This window comes from Musca domestica, unplaced genomic scaffold, assembly GCF_030504385.1.
Source record: "Musca domestica strain aabys unplaced genomic scaffold, Musca_domestica.polishedcontigs.V.1.1 26, whole genome shotgun sequence".
NCBI classification, from domain to species: domain Eukaryota; kingdom Metazoa; phylum Arthropoda; class Insecta; order Diptera; family Muscidae; genus Musca; species Musca domestica.
The window spans coordinates 5,292,628-5,316,021 of record NW_026712283.1 but is presented as its reverse complement, the minus strand read 5'-3'; the positions used below and the strand labels follow the sequence as shown (position 1 = coordinate 5,316,021).

At 36.1% G+C, this 23,394-nt stretch overlaps 1 long non-coding RNA gene across 1 annotated transcript in view; it reads right to left on the bottom strand.

The window, feature by feature from the left end:
- Positions 1 to 479: 479 nt before the first annotated feature.
- LOC131803015 (uncharacterized) overlaps positions 480 to 23,394 on the bottom strand; it is a 170,871-nt gene continuing 147,956 nt past the window's right edge. Inside the window, exon 3 of the long non-coding RNA XR_009342445.1 lies at positions 480 to 629. This is a non-coding gene — a long non-coding RNA (uncharacterized LOC131803015). The remainder of the gene's footprint in view (positions 630 to 23,394) is intronic.

The window sequence follows — 23,394 nt, the reverse complement described above, 5'->3', positions numbered from 1 at the left end:
AGTTCCCTTGTTTTCTGTCTGGGATATTCCCATCAGAAGTTATTTTAAAAATAACTTCTATGACAAAAAACATTTTTGTACCCAAGTGACGAGATCGTAACCCCAATAGAAGAGGAACCAAAGAATTAAATAAAACTTTAAAAATGTTTAAAAGTGCGGTTGTAAGATTTTGAAGACTTTCCAAAAGATTTTTAGTTTTATTTAATTCTGTTCTATTATTAAAAAATTTAAAAAATGCAAGCTCAGTCTTGGTAAAAAAATTTTTATATAAAATCAAGCATGTGGTTTTTGGAAAAATTTATCAATTTTTTATAAAAAACACGCATATAGTCTTTAAAAAATATGTTTAAAATCATAATTTCAGTCATTAAAAAAATAGTTATAACAAATTTGAGAAAAAATTTACAAAAAAATAAGTAAATAAATAAATAAAAAAATAAAAATAATATTTCGAAAAATTAAAACTTATTTACCTGTTGCAGGACATCGCATCCATCGCTCGAATTTTAATATTTGATTTTGTGCCACCCCATTGACGTTGAGAATGATAAACCTGAAGCTGAACCATTATTGTTGGGGTATCGTTTCATTCCATAGACGTTGTTGTTCTTTTTTCGTCGTTTCAAAATCTGGAATTGAAAGTAATTTATTTCTTTATTGTTTTACGAATTTACATTGCAACATTTAACTAACAACTTCAACATCAACGGCAAGGCAGCATCACAGCAACAGAGGCCAACAAAAAAAAAAAAAAAAAAAAACAAACAATCAAGCCGAAAAACATTAAAATTGTTGAATAAAACGCGACAAAAACAACAAAATGCCGTAAACGACAAAAAATGCACAGTGGTTTTGTAAAGATATTTTTAGGATTTTCTACTTAGGAAAGTATTAATTTTCTTGAGATACATCAGGAATTTCTACAATTATTTAAAGTATTAGTCGTGAGGTTTTAAAAATATTTTTTCAGAGGTTCATAGATTTGTTGATATTTCTAAAATAACTTTGAAAGCTTTTTAGAATAGTTTCAGAGCTTTAGAAGTCGTCTTTTTGGGCAGTCTCTAATAATTGGATACCTATTTTCTTGTGGATAATTATAAAAGCTCTTTTCGTGGTTTCTTAAATTTTCAGGTGCTCCAGAATTGGATCCATTCAATTACTTTTTCAATGGTATTCAGAGGATCTTTGGGTGGTTTGAAACAGGTGAATTCCTAATATACTGTGGAGAATATTCAGAGGTTTTTTTGTGGTTTCTTAAAATAATCTTTTGGGATATTTTCAAAAATTCCATCATCAATATTTTATTTCAAATATTTTTTTGTCAGGATTTTGAGAGCTTTAACTGCTCTCATAAAGATTATTGGCCAATGCGTAGAGTATGCTAACTAAATATTTTCGAATATTTTCAGCGATCCAGCAGTTAATTTAATTTTTTTTCTTCGAAGTATATGCAGGATTTTCAGTGCTTTAGTTGCAAGTCTTTATGATATTTTTGAAGATTTTTTAGAATTTTAAATTCAGTTTCTTAAAATTATTTATTGAAATTTATTTATAGAATTAGACTATTCAGAGCTTGCGAAGTCTAAAAATTATATCTCGAAAGAATGTTGAGGACCTTTCATCGAGGATTCATATAAATATCGATTTGTTAATTTTTAAAAGAAATCCACAGGAGATCGGGTCCCCAATCTTGGAATTTGATAACATTCTTTGAAACGTTTGGAATAAAATCTTGTAATTTTATTTAGAATATTTTCGGAAGTTAAGAAAATTAGAGAACTTTAATTTCGCGCGCCAATTTTGTAAAAAATATATTAATTTAGTATTTTCAGATTTTTTTATTTAATCGAAAGACATCTAGCCTTACATTTTTCTGCAGAGCTTCTGAACCGTGGATTTTTGATAGAAATGACATTTCGAAACAAAAGGGAATACATCACTCGATGCAGCAAGGTCTCTTTTTACGAAATCAATCTCAGGACATCTGTCTGTCTGGCTGGTGAGCACGATAACTCTCGAAGAGAGTATTCGATTTCGCCTAGACTTCGTATGTGCTAATATAGGCTGAAATAAAAAAAAATGCAACCAACTTCAGACTGCTATCATTTCTAATCCACTCGTCCGACAGCTGTTAAAATTATTCCAGTGACAGCTCATTATATTTTTTACAAGCGTACGAAAGCATTTTGGTGAGAATTTTCCAGAAAAAAAGTTATTCGTGATGAAATTCAAGCGTGATAGTGTGATTTCTCTATATTTGGCTGGAAAACCACCAGTGGCTATCGTTAGAGCACTCCAGCATTTAAATGCGAATAGAACTGTTGTGTTTCGTACCATCGCTCGTTACCGTAATACTGGTAGCGTAGCCCGACGTCAAGGAAGTGGACGGAAGAAAACAGCAACATCAGCAGAAATGGTTCGAAAAGTAAAGAAGCGATTTGATCGAAACCCGCGTCGCAGTGGCCGAAAAATGGCTCGTGAGCTCGTGAGAACATATCGCAATATTCGATTCGGCATATATTGAAAAATGAGCTCAGGGTAAAGCCATTGAAATTCCGAAAAGTGCAAGAACTTACACCGCAACAGAAAGAAAATAGACTCTAAAGAGCTAAATGTAGCTAAAAACATTTAAGTACCGAATATTTGGGAAGTGCCTTTATATGGGGGCTATACAAAGACGTGGACCTGCACAGACAATTTTCTGTCATAGGATTTAGTAACCATTACGAACTTCAAATACCAAATTTTGAAACAATTCTGGTGAATAGTGTCGCTAAAATCTTCAAAATACCGATTTTTGAGGGGTAACGTTATGGGGGCTATACGAAGACGTGGACCTGCACAAACAATTTTCTGTCATTGGCTTCAGTAACCATTACGAACTTCAAATACCAAATTTGAAACAATTCCGGTGAATAATGTCGCCAAAATTATTAAAATACCAAGTTGCTTCGCTTGGCCGAAAGTGGTGAACTGCCTAATTTGGTTTTCTCCGCCAAAGAGGTCAGCTGAAAATGTGCACTTTTGGGTGGCCGGCCACCAGAACTCACGCGCCATGGCCACGGCCATGGTGATGGTGTGGGCCGCCATAACAGCCGATGGTCACTCTCCGCTCGTATTAATCGACCGTGGTCAGAATTAATGCCGAATATTTTCGCGAAAGCATTGTGGAGGGTGTATTAAAGCTTTGGGCACGCAAATATCTTGGCCGCAGACCTCGGACATTCCAACGGGACTCAGCACCATCGCACTTAGCATGCGCCACCCAAGAATGGTTACAAAATGAGGTTTCTCGCTTCATTTCTATCGCACAATGGCCACCAAAATCTCCAGATACCAATCCGTTGGACTATTGTGTCTGGAGTATTTTGGAATGCAAGGATGACACTAAAAAATACCATAGTGTCGATCACCTCAAGCAGGTGCTTCAGGAAATGGGCAAAATACCGCAGAGCAACATTCGGGCAGCGGGTGACTGTTTCATTGGCCGTTTAAAGGCCATAATTCGTGCCAAAAGTGACCAATTCGAACTAATCTAAACTTATTCTAAAATTTGATGCTATTTCCGATATTTTTGCTTTCATTCAATGAAATTTTAAAAAAATGTAAAAATTATGGCGTTGGACTTTGTTGCAGTTTTTTTTTTATCTCACCCTGCAGATATAGCTCCCATATATGTGTTTTATGTAATTTGGGGTTTAAAGTCCCTCACAAGCGTAATATGCATTCCACGAAAATTAACTTTATACAGCTCTGAAATAAGTGTATCATATTTTGTAAATTTGGATATAGCTCCCATATATATCCTCAACCGATTTCGGGTTAATTGTGCACCAAATAGCCAATATTAGTCCAAATGACCTGAATTTTGGCACATCGAACCGCAAGTACATTAAATTAAGTGACAATCGGTTGAAATATAGCTATAGCTCCCATAAATATATTTAATCAAATTTGGTGTTTAAGTCCCCCACATTCGTAATATGCAGATAGGCCCAGAAATACAACTGCCAAATTTCATCAAGATCGGTTCAGATTTGAATATAACTCCCATATATATCTTCAACAGATTTCAGGTTAATTGTGCACCAAATGGCCAATATCAGCCAAAGAGTCCTAAATTTTGGTACATCCTACAGAATTCAGTCTAGAAGCATATATATTGAAATTGCTGAAAATCGGTTCAGATATAGGAATAGCTCCTATATATATGCAAATCGTCCGATTTGGTGTTTAAGTCCCTCAACCTTTCGATTTAATACTTTAGCACAAGTTTTTGGTCGATCTTGAGGCCCAAGCATCAACTCATGTTGAATTTCAATTAATTGAACCCCTGTCCTTCATCATTTCTATGGCATGTCGTTTGGGTGATGATACTCCATCGGATTTTTTTCTTTATTTCTTCCAACACACAAAAAAATGCCACACAGCTTTGGGTGAGTGAAAACAAAACGAAACATTAACGAAAAAGACAAAATAAAACAGAAATTAAAAACGCCAGAATGGAACTTAAATATCTGCAGAACCGAAACATGTGCAGCAGTTAAGAAAATAATGCGTGTAGTTGGCTGGCTGGTTGGCGATTTGCCTCATTGTGGTCACAATGGAATTGTTTGTTTGGTAATAGTGTCAGTCGGTGCAGCTAAACTGCCAGATGCTGATGTTGTTGGTGGTGGTGGTGATGCTGCAGCCATCCACTAGCGTCATCTGCAACAAGGAGAATTGCCGCAACAACAATATCATTGTTGTTTAATAGTTGTCGACCGAAAACGACAACAAAGCCAACAAAAAGCCAACATGCCTGAGAACAAAACAACGGCAGCGAATCACAGTAGAATTACACATCACAAAAAAACCAACAACAACTACAGCATCACAGACCAACTCCAAGACTCACACAATGCGAATGAGACCCGGCAACGAAAAAAAAATGCAGAACAAGTAGAAAAACTGTAAATTCGGCCGCGCCGAACTTTGAATACCCTCCACCATTTGGAACGAATTTGGCAATTTAAAAAAGAAATAATAAAATCCGTTAAAAACTTTAAACATTCCGAATATATCATCAAAAAATATACGAAGGCGTGCATCTGCATCGACAATTTTCTGTCTTAGGCTGCAGTATCCATTACGAACTTCAAATACCGAATTTGAAACCATTCCGGTGAATAGTGTCGCTAAAATCATTAAAATACCGAATATCGGGTGGTACCGTTATATGGGGGCTATACGAAGACGTGGGCCTGCACCAACAATTTTCTGTCTTAGGTTGTAATATCCTTTACGAACTTCAAATACCAAATTTAAAATAATTCCGGTGAATAATGTCGCTAAAATCATCAAAATACCGAAAATCGGAAGGTAGAGTTATTTGGGGGTTATACGAAGACGTGGATCTGCACAGACAATTTATTTTCATAGGCTGTAGTATCCATTGCGAACTTCAACTACCAAATTTGAAACAATTTCGGTGAATAATGTCGCTAAAATCACCAAAATACAGAAAATAGGTAGGGCTATACCAAAACGTATACCAATACCAAAAGTCCTGCAGACATAATATACATTTGAGTAAAATTTTATCAACCTACTTCATTTAGTTCGGAAGCTAAATCGACATAGAATTGTATGGGATCTAAAATGTACGTTTCGAGGTGTTACAAACGGAATGATAAACCTAATATACCCTCCATACTATGGTGGAGGGTATAAAAAAGAGGCACCCAACTACAAGCGAGACCGCTCTTGATCATCAGTGTCAATGTTAAATAAACTCCATGTACTCCAACTCCAGCGCCTGGGACTATTAAATGTTGTTCAACAGCGGCAACAACAACTACAACAACCACAACAACGATGGCTACAAAATGGTTTGTTTATTTGGCCCGAATGTTGTCGTTGGGTGATGGAGGGGGACTGTGTTGCTGGCTCTTCGCTAGCTTGTCATTGTTGTGGCTGGACTCTGCAGATGTTGTAAATGCTGCGGCATGTGTGTGGCACTGCTTTGCGCCCACCACCACCAACCATCCATTCAGCCATCCAGCAGCATCTTCATATATGATCGAACAGATTATCCTCCACACAAATACGGAACACACACATTCAGACACGCTCACTGCTATTTAAACTCCAATCGATAATTCGCCCTAAAGGAATGCGCTCGAAATGCAAAATGTCAGCTCTTTTAAAATTCTTTTCGAAACGTTTGCGTTTTGGTATTTCTTTTGTTCTCTGTGAGAAATTTCAGGCCAACTAACATAAATTACAGTCAAACACAGAAGGTGATGCGACACACACACAGAATGGCAGCCAGGCGGACAGACGGACGAACAGAGAGATATTAAGGTTCATGTACACGAAGCTTAAAGTTTTCAACTGACAATGAAACAAAAGACAACAAATACCACCGAGTGACTCTAGGGTTCTTTCGAGGGTGGCAAATTTCAAAGGGACCGGGAGGGGGAGAGGGAAGCTGCAAATTGCCAACCAAGTACATTTATTTTCATGCACACACACACACAAATAAAGCTCCATTGACATGACATTCTTCGGCAGTGGTAAGTGGTAGGACACCCCTCTTCACTCACCATTAAAATATTTGTACAACTACTTTATTCTCCAAAATAAATTTTATTTTGTTAACAAAAAATAAAATTTATTAGCTTGCCGAACATTTTTTATTGTTATTATTTCATTTTGAACAAATTGTTAACGAATTGACTTCGAAAAATTAAAAAAAAAACAATAAACAAATTACTCAAAACAAAAGACATAAGACACAAACCTGAAAACAGAAATTCAAAAAATTTCCAAATTTTCAGAGGTGGTTCGGGAGATATTGCAAAAAATTTGATAACTCTTGGTGGCCCCTTTTAATGACTAGTATAAAATATATTTTGTTGAACTTATTTCCTACTCGAAAGTATCTGAAACTTTTTCACCTTTTGGGAAAAACGAAGGAGGCCACTGGCATTTTTATCAGGATTTACAAGATTCACCAATTGTATGCCATATGGCTGGAGAGGGTACATATCATTTGATACGGTCAAAACTTGCCTCATAGAAATGACGGATTTAGACCCTAGGTCTCTTTGGACCAAATCCGTTTCAGGACATTTGCATTCGCTCTAGCGATGTCCGTACTGACTATTTCGCACGAAGGGAGTATCCGATTTGATCGAAACTTGATACATCGTAATATTATTGTCAAACTTAGATCGAGTTCTGAGATGGGCAACATCGGTCCACTCCTTGTGTTACCTCCCCCACAAAATGTCAAAATTTTCAAAGAAAATAATTTACTGCACACAATATAAACGATAATCCGATTCTGCTCCAACTTTGCAAATCCTAATATTTGCATCAATGCTAAGTCAGGTACGAAAATGGACAATATCGGACCACTCAATTTAGTACCTCCACCACAAAGGGTCAAAGTGTTTAATAAACAAAACTACCATAAAATCCGAAATAAGAATCCGCTTCTCTTCATATTTCACACATCCTAGTATTTTTACTAACACAGAATCTGCTGTAAAGATGGAATATATTGGTCCACACCTTCTGGTACATCCCCCACAAAAGTTCAAAATTTTTAATACCCATGAAGCTCATAAAACGTGAAAATTAACATCCGATTCCATTCATACTTGGTATGTATGTCCATCAACACAAGATCTCTTATAAATATGTTATATTTTCGAACCCCTTCTGGTACCTAACCTGCAAAGATTCACAATTTTCAATAGTTTTATCTGCCATCTGGTGATTTTTTGAAACTTGCTTTACCTAAATACCACTCTTAATCGGAAATCTGATATGAAGATGTGATGTATCGAAATTTATTATTTTGCACAAAATTGGATATACAGGGTGGGGTGAAAAAACTGCAACCAACTTCAAACGGCTGTCATTTCTAAGCCACTCTTCCGACAGCTAATTAAGGGTAAATTAGGGACAGCTCATTATATTCTTTACAATCGTACAAAAGCATTTTGTTGAGAATTTTCCAGAAAAAAGTTATTCGCGATGGAATTCAAGCGTGATAGTGTGATTTCTTTATATTTGGCGGAACAAACACAAGTGTATATCGTTAGAGCACTCCAGCATTTTAATGTGAATAAATCTTTTGTGTCTCTTAACATCGCTCGTTACCGTGACACTGGTAGCATAGCCCGGCGTCAAGGAAGTGGACCGAAGAAAACAGCAACATCAGCAGATATGATTCGAAAAGTAAAGTAGCGAAAACGAAAACCGCCTCGCAGAGGCCGAAAAATGGCTCGTGAGCTGAAAATATCGCAATATTCCATTCGGCAAATATTAAAAAATGAGCTCGGAGTAAAGCCATTGAAATTCCAAAAAGTGAAAGAACTTACACCGCAACAGACAGAAAATAGACTTAAAAGAGCTAAAGAATTGCTTCGCTTGGCCGAAAGTGGTGAATTGCCGAATTTGGTTTTCTCCGATGAGAAAACATTCGTTGTCCAGAAGTTTATAAACAAACAAAATGATCGTGTTTACTTGCCAAAGAGGTCAGCTGAAGCAAGGTTAGCACTAAAAAATACCAAAGTAGTGCTTCATCGGGAATGGGCCAAAATACCGCAGAGCAACATTCGGGCAGCGTGTGACGTTTTCATTGCCCATTTAAAGGCCACAATTCGTGCCAAAGTTGACCAATTCGAACAAGTCTAAAATTATTCTAAAATTTGATGCTATTTCCGAAATTTTTTGTTTTTATCCAATAAAATTTAATTTTTTTTTTTAAATTTGTCGCAGTTTTTTTTTGTCTCACCCTGTATATATTTTTTGTACAGAAAGTGAAGCGATAATCCAATTTTTCTCCAACTTGGCAAATTCTAATATTTGCATCAGTTCTAGGTCAGATGCAAAAATTAATAATATCGGTCAACTCCATCAAGTACCTCCCCCACAAAGGATCAAAATCAACTCTTATAAAATGTGACGTATGAGTCCGATTGTCTTTAAATTTCACACATCCCAATATTTTTTTAACCCAAGGTCTGGTGTTAAGATGGAAGATGTCGGTCCATTCCTTCTGGTACCTCAAAGTTTTGAATAACCAAAACGTTAATAAAATTCGAAATAAAGATTAGGTTCTCTTATATTTCACATAACTCATTATTTCTATTACCACAATATACGTCGAGAAAGTGGGGTATATCGGTCCACTCCATCTGGCATCTCCCCCACAAAGGCTCAAAATTTTGAATATCCATGAAGCCCATAAAACGCGAAATTAGTATCCGAGCCAATTCAGACTTGGTACATCTCAATATTTCCATCAACGCAAGATATGTGGTAGAGATCGAAAATATTTTTTTTGTTTTTTTGTTTGGTACCTCCTTAAATACGGTTCAAGCTTTTGACAAACAAGACACTTAATGAAAGCGAAGTAAAGGAACTTTCAATACTTTTATCTGTCATAACTTGAGAAACAAGTCAGCGATTCCTTACAATTCAACCAGGAACCCGATGTAAATATTAAATTAATCAGAATGTATGATTTTCATATAAATAAATTTTATATATAAATATTCGGGTTTTATGTAATTTTGCCCATATCAATATTTGAATCTGTATTAAATGAAGAATAAAAATGGAGTATTTCGGTTTATCGATACCTCACGCACATTTTAATATTTTCTAATAATTATCACACAAATCTCATATAAAGTGATGGAAGTGGTCGATGTAATCCAAACCTGTCATGCCACAATATTTATATCATATTTATTTAGGTCCGACACGAAACGTACAATATTAGCCCACTCATGTGGAACCTACTTCATAGAACAGTTTGAATAATTATAACACAAATCAAAATATATTTAAATAATCGAACATAGGCTGAGTTATACATGTCTCGGTAAAACTGACTGATACTTTTTAACTTGTTTTTTTACAGCACGTCTCTTGGGCTGCTTCAAAAAAATATTTCGTTCATAGGGAACTCAAAACAAGCAAAGGCTATAGTCGTGTGGGTTACCTACCCTACATCACTACAATATGTTAGAAGCCCCCTCATGTCCAAATCTATTTTGGAAGATTTCGATTTTGAAATTATGTCACGGAGCACTGCCCAGATATTACCCTTAGCATTTTGACCAGGAACATTTTCCCAATATTTATGCACTTCGTCGTGATGTTAGTTTTTGTGGTCGATTTTACGACTAAATATAATCCAATGGTCATCCAAAATGCCAGAATTCTTCCCTGTCCTTACAATTACAATTATTTCCTCCCTTCTTGAGCGTGTCGATTAGCTTCAATTGTGTGTTCAGGAATTTTTTTCGGTTTTTGGTCCATTTAAACACCCAAATTTATTGCGGACATCTTTGAAAACAATAGGCCTATCCCTTCTAAGCCTAACCCTACCCTTGTGAAAATTTTCGTGAGGATCGAACGATAATTGCAATATATATATATATAATATCCCCAACCTGTGTTGTAAAGTGAAAAAAAACAAAAACAATCACTTCAATATTATAAGTCAAATTGAAAAAATCGCATGCGATAAAAAATATGAAAAATAAAAAAATCCACAAAATACTACAAAATCTATATTACATCATTATTGGTATCATTTTATGGGATTTTTTTAGATTTCATACTTTTATGCCAAGAGGGTTTTCTGAATTGACAAAATTTGTCAAAAATTTGTCGGTTCAGCCATTCTTGAGATATAAACATTCTAGCTAACATCTCCTTTGTATATACGCATTGTATATATTTCGCTATATATATCCGATATATTTACTATCAGCATCTACGTAACGTCGGGATCTACGTCGGGATTAAAAATATTGGCGGTTTAATGGAAAATTTGACTTTTAGTTAACACAAATGTTATGGTCTTTTTCACCCACTAAATATTACCCGATGACCACCAAAATTAAGCCCAGCCCTAAGCCTTAGCCCCATGCTAAATTCGGCGTCTATTGGTCTCTAATTGCGATCTGTGGAGCAACTGCAAAATCAGGAAATTTTTCAGTTATTGGTCCATTTTAACCCCTGAATATTATGCGATAATCTCCAAAAGTTGTACTCTGGTTTTAGCCCCACCTCCATTCTAAATTTAGTGAAGATAGGGCCATAATTGCGACCTGTAGAGTGATTACATATTAACATGGACAGATGGACGGACGGACATACATAGCTAGATCGACTCAGCTCGGCGAGATAGGAAGATCCATATATACTTTCCTATGTGGGAAACTAATATTTCGAGGCGTTACATAATTTTTGGCACAATCAAACTTGTAATACCCCCAACACATAGTGTTGTAGGTATAATTAACATTAATTATGATTTTAGGAAAATTTAACAATTTATGGGAATGTTCCATAAAGAGGCAAAATATTTTGCGATGATCTTCAATAGGCTTCCATCCCAACTCTAACCGAATACCCATGAAAAGTTATGTGGGGATCGGACCATAATTGCGACCTGTATGTAAAACCCCTGGGTTTAAGAGGCTTTCTTTTTCTATTCAAACGTCTTCAATCTACAGAGCATCTTAAAATTTCTCTTGCCTATAAAAGGTCCGAACCTACTCTAGGGCAATATAAAACCCCTTCAATTTTTTTTCCAATGAAGCGTATGAGTATTTTTGTAAAGTATACGCATGGAGGAAAACCAGAGAGGGCCTTAAAAAATTAAAAAATATATATATATTTTTTTTTGAGTTTAGTTTAAACGCACTTTTCATCTCTCTACAACGTTAAGTAAAAATGTCAAAGACAATTTTTTCTTGCCCACTTCACGTCGTTGGGTCCGGAGATGCATTCTCCATTTAAAGTCATCATTAGCTCATAATTTAAGATTTCTTCAAAGTCCTTGGAATTTATACCTATGTTTGCATTTCTCCTTGATTTTGACATATTTCGTGACATTTTCTTTTAAAAAGAAGAGGTGCAATGACACTAGGGCTTTAAAATTGCTGTCCACTAAGCTCATTTAATCATCACATCGTATTTAAATTAATCTTCATTGCCTTGAGAAAATGTCAGAATTTATGTTTTGACATTTCTTTCTTTATTTATTCTTTATTTATTTATTTATTTTTTTTTTTTTTTTTTTGATGTGAAAAAATAAACAATCCAAAGAATTAATAACGAAACTAAAAAATCATGACTGCAATTTTGAAAAAAAAAAAACAACCAAACACATGTTCGCAAAGAAAGATAGACAACAATAAAACATTTCAAAATAACATTTTGCAAAATAATTACTGAACATGTTTTTATTTTGACAATTTTTCAAAATAAAAAAATAAAAAAAATCAGAAGGCACACAAAAAATAGCAAACACCAAAACACGTACACACAGATAAACAATAATAGCTATGAAAGGTTGAGACAGCTAAGCAAAAAAAAAAAAAAAAACAAAAAAATACTCAAATGACTTTAGCAGACTGCTAGACTCCATTGCACGTTGCAATAGTTCGAAGTAAAAAAAAAGATCGAACAAAAAATTCAAATGACAATGTCTGAGAACAAAGCTGATTAGTCTGAAACCCGTTGCAGTTTAGTCGAATGGTTTTACTAGCGATATTGAAGTGTATTTTGACAAAAAAGAAAAAAACAGCAGAGAATTAGAAACATTGTCGCGCAATTGTGAAATAGTTATACTAAACCTTAGACGGTTTGGGAACATATTCCTTTGCGAAATATTTTAACAATTAAGTTTGTCATATAAATGATTTATAAGCAACAAGTTCAAATATAAAACATTAATCCAAATATCTCATAATTTAGGAGAATATATTTTGCTAAACAAACGCAATTTTAATAGAATAGCTTTTGAAGAACACTTGGGTTCCCTTGTAGCAATTGGCCAATATTGACCAAGTCGTGTCTGACCTAAGACTGATATAAACATTGCAAGGAGCCAGATTTGAACTATACAGGGTGAGATAAAAAAACTCCCACAAAGTCAAACACCATAATTTTTACATATTTTTTTTTCAATTTTATTGAATGAAAGCAAAAATGTCGGAAATAGAATTAAATTTTGGAAAAAGTTCAGATTTGTTCGAAGTGGTCAGCTTTGGTACGAATTATGTCCTTCAAACGGTCGATGAAACCATCACATGCTGCCCGAATGTTGTTCTGCGGTATTTTGACCCATTCCCTGCGAAGCGCTTGCTTGAGGTGATCGACACTTTGGTATTTTTTAGTGCCAACCTTGCTTTCCAAAATTCTCCAGACACAATAGTCCAACGGATTGGTATCCGGAGACTTTGGTGGCCATTGTGCGCTGGAAATGAAGCGAAGAACCTCATTTTGTAACCATTCTTGGGTGGCGCGTGCTGAGCGCGATGGTGCTGAGTCCTGTTGGAATGTCCAAGGTCGGGGGCCAAAATGTTTGCCTGCCTTTAAAACACCCTCTAGAATATTTTCATGATAATCTTCGGCATTTATTCTGATACCACGGTCGATTAATACGAGCGGAGGGCGACCATCGGCTGTTATGGCGGCCCACACCATCACCATGGCCCGCCCTTGAGTTCTGGTGGCCAACCGAAGGTGCACATTTTCATCTGACCTCTTTGGCAAGTAAACACGATCATTTTGTTTGTTTACAAACTGCTGGGCAACGAATGTTTTCTCATCGGAGAAAATCACCACTTTCGGCCAAGCGAAGCAACTCTTTAGCTATTTTCTTTCTGTTTTGGTGTCAGTTTTTTGCACTTTTGGGAATTTCAATGGCTTTGCTTCGAGCTAATTTTTAAATATTTGCCGAATGGAATATTGCGATATGTTCAGCTCACAAGCCATTTTTCGGCCACTGCGACGCGGGTTTCGATCAAGTCGATTCTTTACTTTATGAGCCATTTCTGCTGTTTTCTTCCGTCCACTTCCTTGACGTCGGGCTACGCTACCAGTATCTTGGAAAGGACAAAAGATTTATTCACATTTAAATGCTAGAGTGCTCTAACGATAGCCACTTGTGGTTTTCCAGCCAAATATAAAGAAATAACACCATCAGGCTTGAATTCCATCACGAATAACTTTTTTTCTGGAAAATTCTCACCAAAATGCTTTTGTACGCTTATAAACAATATAATGAGCTGTCACTGGAATAATTTTAACAGCTGTGGCTAGAAATGACAGCAGTCTGAAGTTGGTTGCAGTTTTTTTATCTCATCCTGTATATATCCTCTTTAGCCATATGGCTGGGGGTATAGAAATTGTTTTTTGGCGTTTGGAGCGTCTTGGAAAATATTTTTAAAAAATCCACGTATGTGCCCTTTAAAGATCTTGGAAAAGTGCATTGAAAATTTCATATATATGAGCTTAAAAAAATTTCGTGAAGCTAGTCGAAACTTCTCCTCGAAATTTGACGATCAGTATTTAATATTTTGAGGTCCTACAAAGTTATGGGTCAAAACATTCGTATTTCGATGACATCGTCGACTGAATATTTTTCTGCCTTTTCTTTCCAAGATTGATGAAAGTCAGCAATTAGTTATATATAACTAATAAAAACAAGTAAAAAAGCAGTAAGTTCTGCGGGGCCGAACTTTAATACCCTCCACCATTTGGAACGAATTCGCCAATTTCTTAAAAAAAGAAAAAAATCTCTTAAAATCTTAGAAATACTGAATGTAGCCAATATTTTAGGGTCTATACGACGACATGGACCTGCATGGGCAAGTTTTGTCATAAGCCATTACAATATTCAAATGCGAAACTTGAAAAAAAAAATCGGTGAAAAATCTCGCTAAAATCATTAAAATACCGAATATATAGAATATATAGAGGTACCGTTATATGAGGGATATACGAAGACATGGACTTGCACAGACAATTTTCTGTCATTGGCTGTAATATCTATTACCAACTTCAAATGCCAAATTCGAAACAATTCCGGTGAATAATGTCGCTTAAATCACCAAAATACCGAAAATATGGAGGTACCATCATATGGGGGCTATACCAAAACGTGGACCTGCATAGACAATTTTCTGTCTTAAGCTGTAGTACACATTACGAACTGCAAATACCAAATTGGAAACATTTCAGGTGAATAATGTCGCTTATGTCACTAAAATACCGAAATTAAGAAGGTACCATTATATGGGGGCTATACCAAAACGTGGACCTACCTCGCCCATTTTCAATACCAAAAATCCTGGAGACATATACATTTGAGTAAAATTTTATCAACCTACTTCATTTCGTTCGGTAGCTATAGTGTTTTTCACAGACGGACTGACATATAGACGGACGGACATCGCCAAATCGACATAGAATTTTATGCTGATCAAGAATATATGTACTTTGTGGGGTATAAAATGTATATTTCGAGGAGTTACAAACGTCAAACTTAATATACCCTCCATACTATGATGGAGGTTAAAAAAAATTACAATTACTCTGAGAATCCTGTAGAGCCTTATTTGAGTTTGTTAACATTGAAAAAATGGGCATTCTCATAAAGTGTTTAAAGTCCATTCCCAAGCCATTAATACAAAATAATCAATATTTCTTAAAAAAATATTTTTATATTTTTAATCCCAGAAAAATGTGTTTCAAAACAAACAAAAGATTTTAAAGAGATGCCGCATTGCCATAAAAAACGCACAGAGCACACACCATGTAGTTAACTTTCATTAACCAAAAAAATCAGAAGAAAACAAAAAAACTCACGAGAAAAGAAAGAAAAGGGCCATCAACAAACAAAAGACTTAAGACACAAACACCATAATCACATCAATAAAATACAACAACAACTACAACAAGAAAAACAAACGTTAAGCTTGTCGTTGAGACCACATCATCATCGACATCTTCGACATCATTTATTAAAAGATTAAATTATTAAAGAGCAAATAAATGAAATCGCTTACTAAAGTCTTTATTTAAACTTTCACACACCAGTGGAAAAATATTTTTGGTATGCTTTTGGTTGTTGTTGTTGTTGTCGGTGCTGATGATTGTTTGCCCCGCTGATGTTCGATTTTAATTGTTTTTTAAACAGATTCTTGTTTATTTTTTAATTTGTCATGGCAAAATGAGATACTCGTGGCAATCTTTATGTTGCTCTGCTGGTCGGCTATGTGACTGGCGGACTGGGGGACTGAGTGAATTGAGTGGATTGAATGGATGGTTCCTTACAATATGCCAGTCATAATGCGGACAGCTTGGGCAAAAAGATGAAATAAATTGTTATTCCAACTAAAATGTAAACAAACGTCAATACCTGGGGAGTTGCCAGGGTGGGGAGGGGGGACTAATGGAGTACGGCTCAAGCAAAGGAACTGGAAAAAAAGTACCTCAAATATAAAACAAACACAAAAAGAATTTAACGACTACCGTCTTAAGAAACAACAAAAAAAGGAAAAACTTTAAAGTCATGACGACAATACAAGCATGAACAAGCAGACAATAAGCAGCCAAAATCATCGTGTATGCCATTATTGTGTTGTTGTTGTTGCTTTTGTTCCTTAGTCTCACAGTAGTTGTTTCTGCTGCTGCTGGCGTTGAGTTATAAACGTTGCCTTAAAGTTATAAACGTCGCATAAGTCAGTCTTAGCCTCATTTTATTAACGCTTAGGCTGTCAGTGCCAAAAAGCAAAAAAAAGGGAAAAAACTATTATTATTAGGTAAATTGAAAAAAAACCTACATCACCATAAGGCAAAGCTCTCAGAACCAAGCAACCAGAGACAGACTGGACCCATTACGACCCAGCTCCACTCATATGATATGGCAAATCTAGCCTAGCCTCAAACGTGGAAAGAAAAAACAACAACGAAATAATAAGCAAAAATCAGGTACCCTCCGAACAATATGTGCGACTCATGTTCTACGTGGCGTAGTTCATTAAAAACCAATAATAAACTACAACAACAAAAATAAACACAAAAGCAACAAAAAAAGGGAAATGACAACGACAACAAGTCTGGAACATCGAAACACCGCAGTTTATTAAAATAATGTAACATGAACCAAGGTTCGCAGACAATCGGAACTTGGGATTTATTTTTGTTAGAGTCAGTCGAGGGGATGGTATAACAATTTGGGGTCAAAATGGGAAATTTTCGCAAGAGGCAATATCTTTTAGGGTTTAATGAAGGTGGACAAATTGTCTGTAGTGAAATTCTCCAAATTATTTCTATATCCTTAGCCATATGGCTAGAGAGGATACATATATTTTAATGCATGCCTTAACGAAACTACGCTTTCAGACTCTAGGTATTTTTGGAGCAAATCCATTTCAGGACATTTGGAGTCGATCTAGGGCCGTCCATCCGTCTCTCTGTCTGGCTGCTTGGTGCAGACGATAACTCTCGAAGAGAGTATTGAATTTGGCTCAAACTTGATACATCGTAATATTATTATAAAACTTAGATCGAGTTCGAAGATGGTCAATACCGGTCCACTGCTTTTGGTACTTCCCCTACAAAAGGTTAACATTTTCAAAAAAAGAAAAAAATATATTTTATTGCACAGAAAGAGAAAAGATAATCCGTTTTTTCTCCAACTTCTCAAATCCTAATATTTGCGTCAGTTCTAGATCAGGTGCGAAAATTGACAATATCGATCCACTCCATGAAGTACCTAGCCCACAAAGGGTCAACATTTTGAATAATTATTACAACTCCTATAAAATGTGATGTAAAAGCCCGATTGGCCCAATAATTTTATTAACCCAAAGTCTGGTGTTAAGATGGAATACATCGGTCCACTCCTTCTGGTACCTCCCCCCAAAAAGGTGGAAAAATGTTTTAGAAAATTTTCTTTTTCTGCACAGAGAGAAGCAATAAATCGATTTTGTCCCAACTTTGCAAATTCTAATATTTGCGTCAGTGCTAGGCCAGGTGAGAAAATGGACAATATCGGTCCCCTCCATCAAGTACCTCCCCCATAAAGGGTCAAAATTTTGAATTATTCTAACTCTTGTAAAATGTGATGTAAGAATCCGATTGTCTTGAAATTTCCCATATATCACAATATTTTTATTAATCCAAGATCTGGTGTGAAGATGGGATATATCGGTTCGCCCTTTTGGTAACTCCCTCACAAAAGGTCGAAATTTTGAATATACATTAAGCTCATAAAATTCTAAATTGCCATCCGATTCCATTCAAACTTGACATATCTCAATATTTCTATCAGCACAGGGTCTGCTATAAATATGGTAGATATCGGACCATTCCTTACGGTACCGTCCCCACAAAGGGTCAAAGTTTTGAATAGAAAACGATTATAAATCCGAAATAAGCAATCGGTTCTCTTCATATTTCACATATCCCATTATTCCTACTAACACAAGATCTGCTGTGAAGATGGGATATATGTGTCTACTCCTTCTGGCACCTCTCCTATTAATGGTCAAAATTTTGAATGTCCAAGATCATAAAACGCGAATTAATATCCGATTCCATTCACACATCGCAATATTTCCATTAACGCAAGGTCTGCTATAAAGATGGTAGAGGTCGAACCATTCCTTCGGGCACCTCTCCCACAACGGGTCCAAACTTTGAATAACCAAAACGATTATAAAATCCGAAATAAGCATATGGTTCTCTTCATATTTCACACATCAAATTATTTTTACTAACACAAGATCTGCTGTGAAGATGGTCGGTCCACTCCTTCTGGTATCTCCCCCATAAAGAGATCAACATTTTGAATAACATAAAACGCGAAATTAACATCCGATTCAATTCAGACTTGGCATATCTCAATATTTCCCTCAACACAAAATCTGTTTTAAAGATGGTATAGATCGGACCACACCTTCTGGAACCTCCCCCAAAACGGGTCACAATTTTGAATAATTATATCTCCCATAAAATGTGAAATAAGCATCCGACTCTCTTAATATTCCACACACCCCAAAATTTATATTAAAACATGATCTGATGTGAAAATGAGACATATTGATCTACTCCTTCTGGCACCTCCCCCACAGAGGGATCAAATTTGTAATAACAAAACGCCTTAAAAATGTGAAATAAGCATCAGATTCTTTTCAAACTTCACACATCTCAATATTTCTACTAACAAAAGATCTGGTGTGAAAATGGAATATATCGGACCACAACGTCTGGTACCTACCCACTACGGGTCAACATTTTGAATAATTATATCTCTCATATAAAGTGAAATAAACATCAGACTCTCTTAAAATTCCAAACATTCCACTATTTCTACTAACACAAGATATGGTGTGAAGATGATAACTATCGGCCTTCCCCTTGCGGTAACTTACACCTCCCCCCACCGCCGAACATTTACAATTTGAAATACTTAAATCTCTTATAAGTTACAAAACAAGTTTTCGGAGATTCCATTCATACCTGGTATATCATAATATTTCCATCAACATAAGATCTGATGCGAATGAATTTTTCTGCCCACTCCCTTCCAAACATCCTCCTTGCAAAAATTTAAAATTTTTAAAATTTTATAATTATTCGCAAAGAGAGAGAGAGAGAGAGAGAGAGAGAGAATAAAATAAAAACCTTCTCTAAATAGAAGTCCATAAAAATACATTCAGGAAGGTCAGGTAAAATACTTCAATAAAATTCTTGACAGAAGACCTTATGAGGATATTTACTTCTCAGAACAGAGGTCGTTTTAAAGGACTTCCTTTACACAAAACATGTTTTAAAGCATACAGGGTGAGATGAAAAAAAACTGCAACCAACTTCAGACTCCTGTCATTTCTAAGCCACTCGTCCGACAGCTGTTAAAATTATTCCAGTAACAGCTCATTATATTGTTTGCAAGCATACAAAAGCATTTTGATGAGAATTTTCCGAAAAAAAAGTTATTCGCGATCGAATTCAAGCGTGATAGTGTGATTTCTGTAGATTTGGCTGGAAACCACAAGTGGCTATCGTTAGAGCACTCCAGCATTTAAAATTGAATAAATCTGTTTTTTTTTTGTACAATCGCTCGTTACCGTGATACTGTTAGTGTAGCCCGATGTCAAGGAAGTGGACGAAAGAAAACAGCAACAGCAGCAAAAATGGTTCGAAAGTAAAGAAGAGACTTGATCGAAACCCGCGTCGCAGTGACCAAAAAATGGCCGGTCAGCTGAACATATCGCAATATTCCATTCGGCAAATATTGAAAAATTACCTCGGGGTAAAGCCATTGAAATTCCAAAAAATGCAAGATCTTACACCGCAACAGAAACAAAATCGACTCAAAAGTGCTTAAGAGTTGCTTCGCTTGGCCGAAAGTGGTGAACTGCCGAATTTGGTTTTCTCCGATGAAAAAACATTCGTAGTCCAGCAGTTTGTAAACAAACAAAATGACCGTGTTTACTTGCCAAAGAGGTCAGCTGAAAATGTGCACCTTCGGTTGGCCACCAGAACTCAAGCGCCGGCCATGGTGATGGTGTGGGCCGCCATAACAGCCGATCGTCGCTCTCCGCTCGTATTAATCGACCGTGGCATCAGAATAAATGCCGAATATTATCGCGAAAATATTCTAGAGGGCACGCAAACATTTTTGCCGTAGACCTTGGACATTCCAACAACTGAGAACCATCGCACTCAGCACGCGCCGCCCAAGAATGGTTACAAAATGAGGTTCCTCGCTTCATTTCCAGCGCACAATAGCCACCAAAGTCTCCGGATACCAATCCGTTGGACTATTGTGTCTGGAGTATTTTGGAAAGCAAGGTTGGGACTAAAAAGTACCAAAGTGTCGATCACCTCAAGCAAGCGCTTCGCCGGGAATGGGCCAAAATACCGCATTACAACATTCGGGCAGCATGTGACGGTTTCATTGGCCGTTTGAAGGCCATGGTTTACGTTAAAGGTGACCAATTCGAACAAATCTTAATTTATTCTAAAATTTGATGCTATTTCCGATATATTTTGCTTTCAATCAATGAATTAAAAAAATCTAAAAATTATGGCATTTGACTTTGTTGCAGTTTTTTTTATATCACCATGTAGTACCTTACACGGATCTTCTATAGAAAGGAATCCTCACAACGGTCTAATAATAATAAAAAAAAAACCCTTTGACCTACAATTGCGTTTTAGAGACCAGAGAAAAGGGGAGAATATAGTGTAGCCTTTTGGCAGATCTTTTAGAAATAAAAGTCCTTTTTCAGAATCTTCATGGATAGAAGACTCTTCGAAGACTTTTTACAAAAAAAAAATAAAATAAAATAAGCCTTTGAGGCCACAATACCTCACATAAAACATTTCTTTCAAATTAGGTCACTGCGATTCCCAAAGCCTGGGAATTGTTTTTTCTTTCGAATATTATCTCTCTTTCAATTAAATTACAATTTAATTAAATTACATTTGAGTCATGTACTCATATAACCAAAAACAAGAGAACACCAAAACATAAAGAGGCGATTCCATATCGCCAATGATGATCTCTGATCTCTCGGCTAAATTGAATTGTATCTTTTCATCTTTGTGTGTATGCGTGTGTGTGTGTGAGGTTGGCAAAGTTAGTGGAGGGCAGTTTTGGCTATGGTGATAACCATGGAACCATCCGATGCTGGTGTCTTGACATGATAACCATTTTATTTGGTTGGTTGTTGGTTTTGTTTGTTGGGGGGTCTGTCGGTTCGGTGAGTTCTGGAAAACGTTTCAATTCTGTTGTAGATCTTTGTTGTTTTTGTTATTTGCTGCTGCTGTTAATCGTTGGTCATGAAACATAACATAACAATCATTTATTTCCCATCTTGTTGTTTGTTTTTTTGTTTTGTTCTTTCTCAGCCACTCAGCCGGCTTTGACCATTTTGCTCACCACCATCGCTTTGCATCACTCGAGTTGGATCGGTTTCATTCCATTTGGTTTTTGTTGGGTTCGCTTGGCAATGCCTTCATAATTATAGTCACGAAAGGAAATAAAGATTTCATTTCAGTTTGATTGTTGAAAAATAAAACCAACAACGTTTGCCGAGCAAATGCTCAAAAGTAATGCTGAGAATAAGAAAAAAAAAAAAACAGTAACAAACAAATACAAATCGCTCGATTGGTAAGGTTTGGAGAGGGAGGTGAGGTGAGATGGGGTGGGAATCGAGGTTAGGATTGAGGTATTTTTTCGGACCACCCAAATTGTATGTAACTGGGGTCCAAGCTTCTTTTGCCTTTAAAGTGGTGGTACAGTGGTTTCAAAGGTGGAAGTTGTCGTTACCTTTTTCGGATTTTTTTTGAGAATTATTTTTAAAAAAATTATCAGTCGGTTTTGTCGACAGATGTATACCCTCAGCCTATGTTCGATTATTTAAATATATTTTGAATTGTATTATGATTATTTAAATTATTGACCCTCTATGGAGTAGGTTCTGCAAGAGTTGGCCAATATTGTCCATTTCATATCGGACCTAAATAAATATGATATAAATATTGCGACGTGCCAAGTATTTCAAAATCTTGAACCCAAAGTGGGGGAGGTACCAGAAGAAATGGTCCGATCTCTACCATCTTTATAACAGATGATGGATATAGTGAGATGTACCAAGTCTGAATGGAATCGGAAATTAATTTCGCGTTTTATGAGTTTCATGGATATTCACAATTTTTACCCTTTGTGGGGGGGTACGGGATAAATGGTCCAATCTCAACCATATTTATATCAGATTATGTGTTGATACAAGTATTGAGATGTGCCAAGTCTACGTACCAGGAGGAGTAGACCGATATTTTCCTTTTTGGATATTCAAATTTTTGACCCTTTGTGTGGGAGGTACCAGAAGGTACCATCTTCGCAGCAGATCTTGTGTTAATAAAAATATATTGGCATGGGTGCATTTTGAAGACAATCGGACTCTTATTTGAGATTTTAACGGAGTTATAATTATTCAAAAATTTGAACCTATTGTGGAAAGGAACCAGAAGCAGTAGACCGATATATCCCATCTTCACAGCATATTCTGTGTTTGCATAAATAATAGGATGTGTGTAATATGAAGACAACAGGATGATTAATTCGGATTTTATAATCGTTTTGGTTATATAAAACTTTGACCCTTTGTGGGGGAGGTACCAGAAGAAGTGGTCCGATATCTACCATCTTCATAACAGATCTTGTGTTGATGGAAATATTGATATGTACCGAGTCTGTAGGTCCACGTTTTGGTATAGTCCCCATATAACAGCACCTCCCTATATTTGGTATTTTGATGATTTTGGCGACATTATTCACCGGAAATGTTTCAAAGTTGGTATTTGAAGTTCGTAATGGATGCTACAGCCTATGACAGAAAATTGTCTGTGCAGGTCCACGCATTCGTACAGCTCCGCCCGATATTCGGTATTTATATTCAAATTTGGTATTGGAAGATCCTAATGGGTACTACAACCGATGGCAAAAAATTTCGTATGCAAGTCCACGTCCACGGGAGGTGCCGTTATATGGGAGACATACGATCCCAT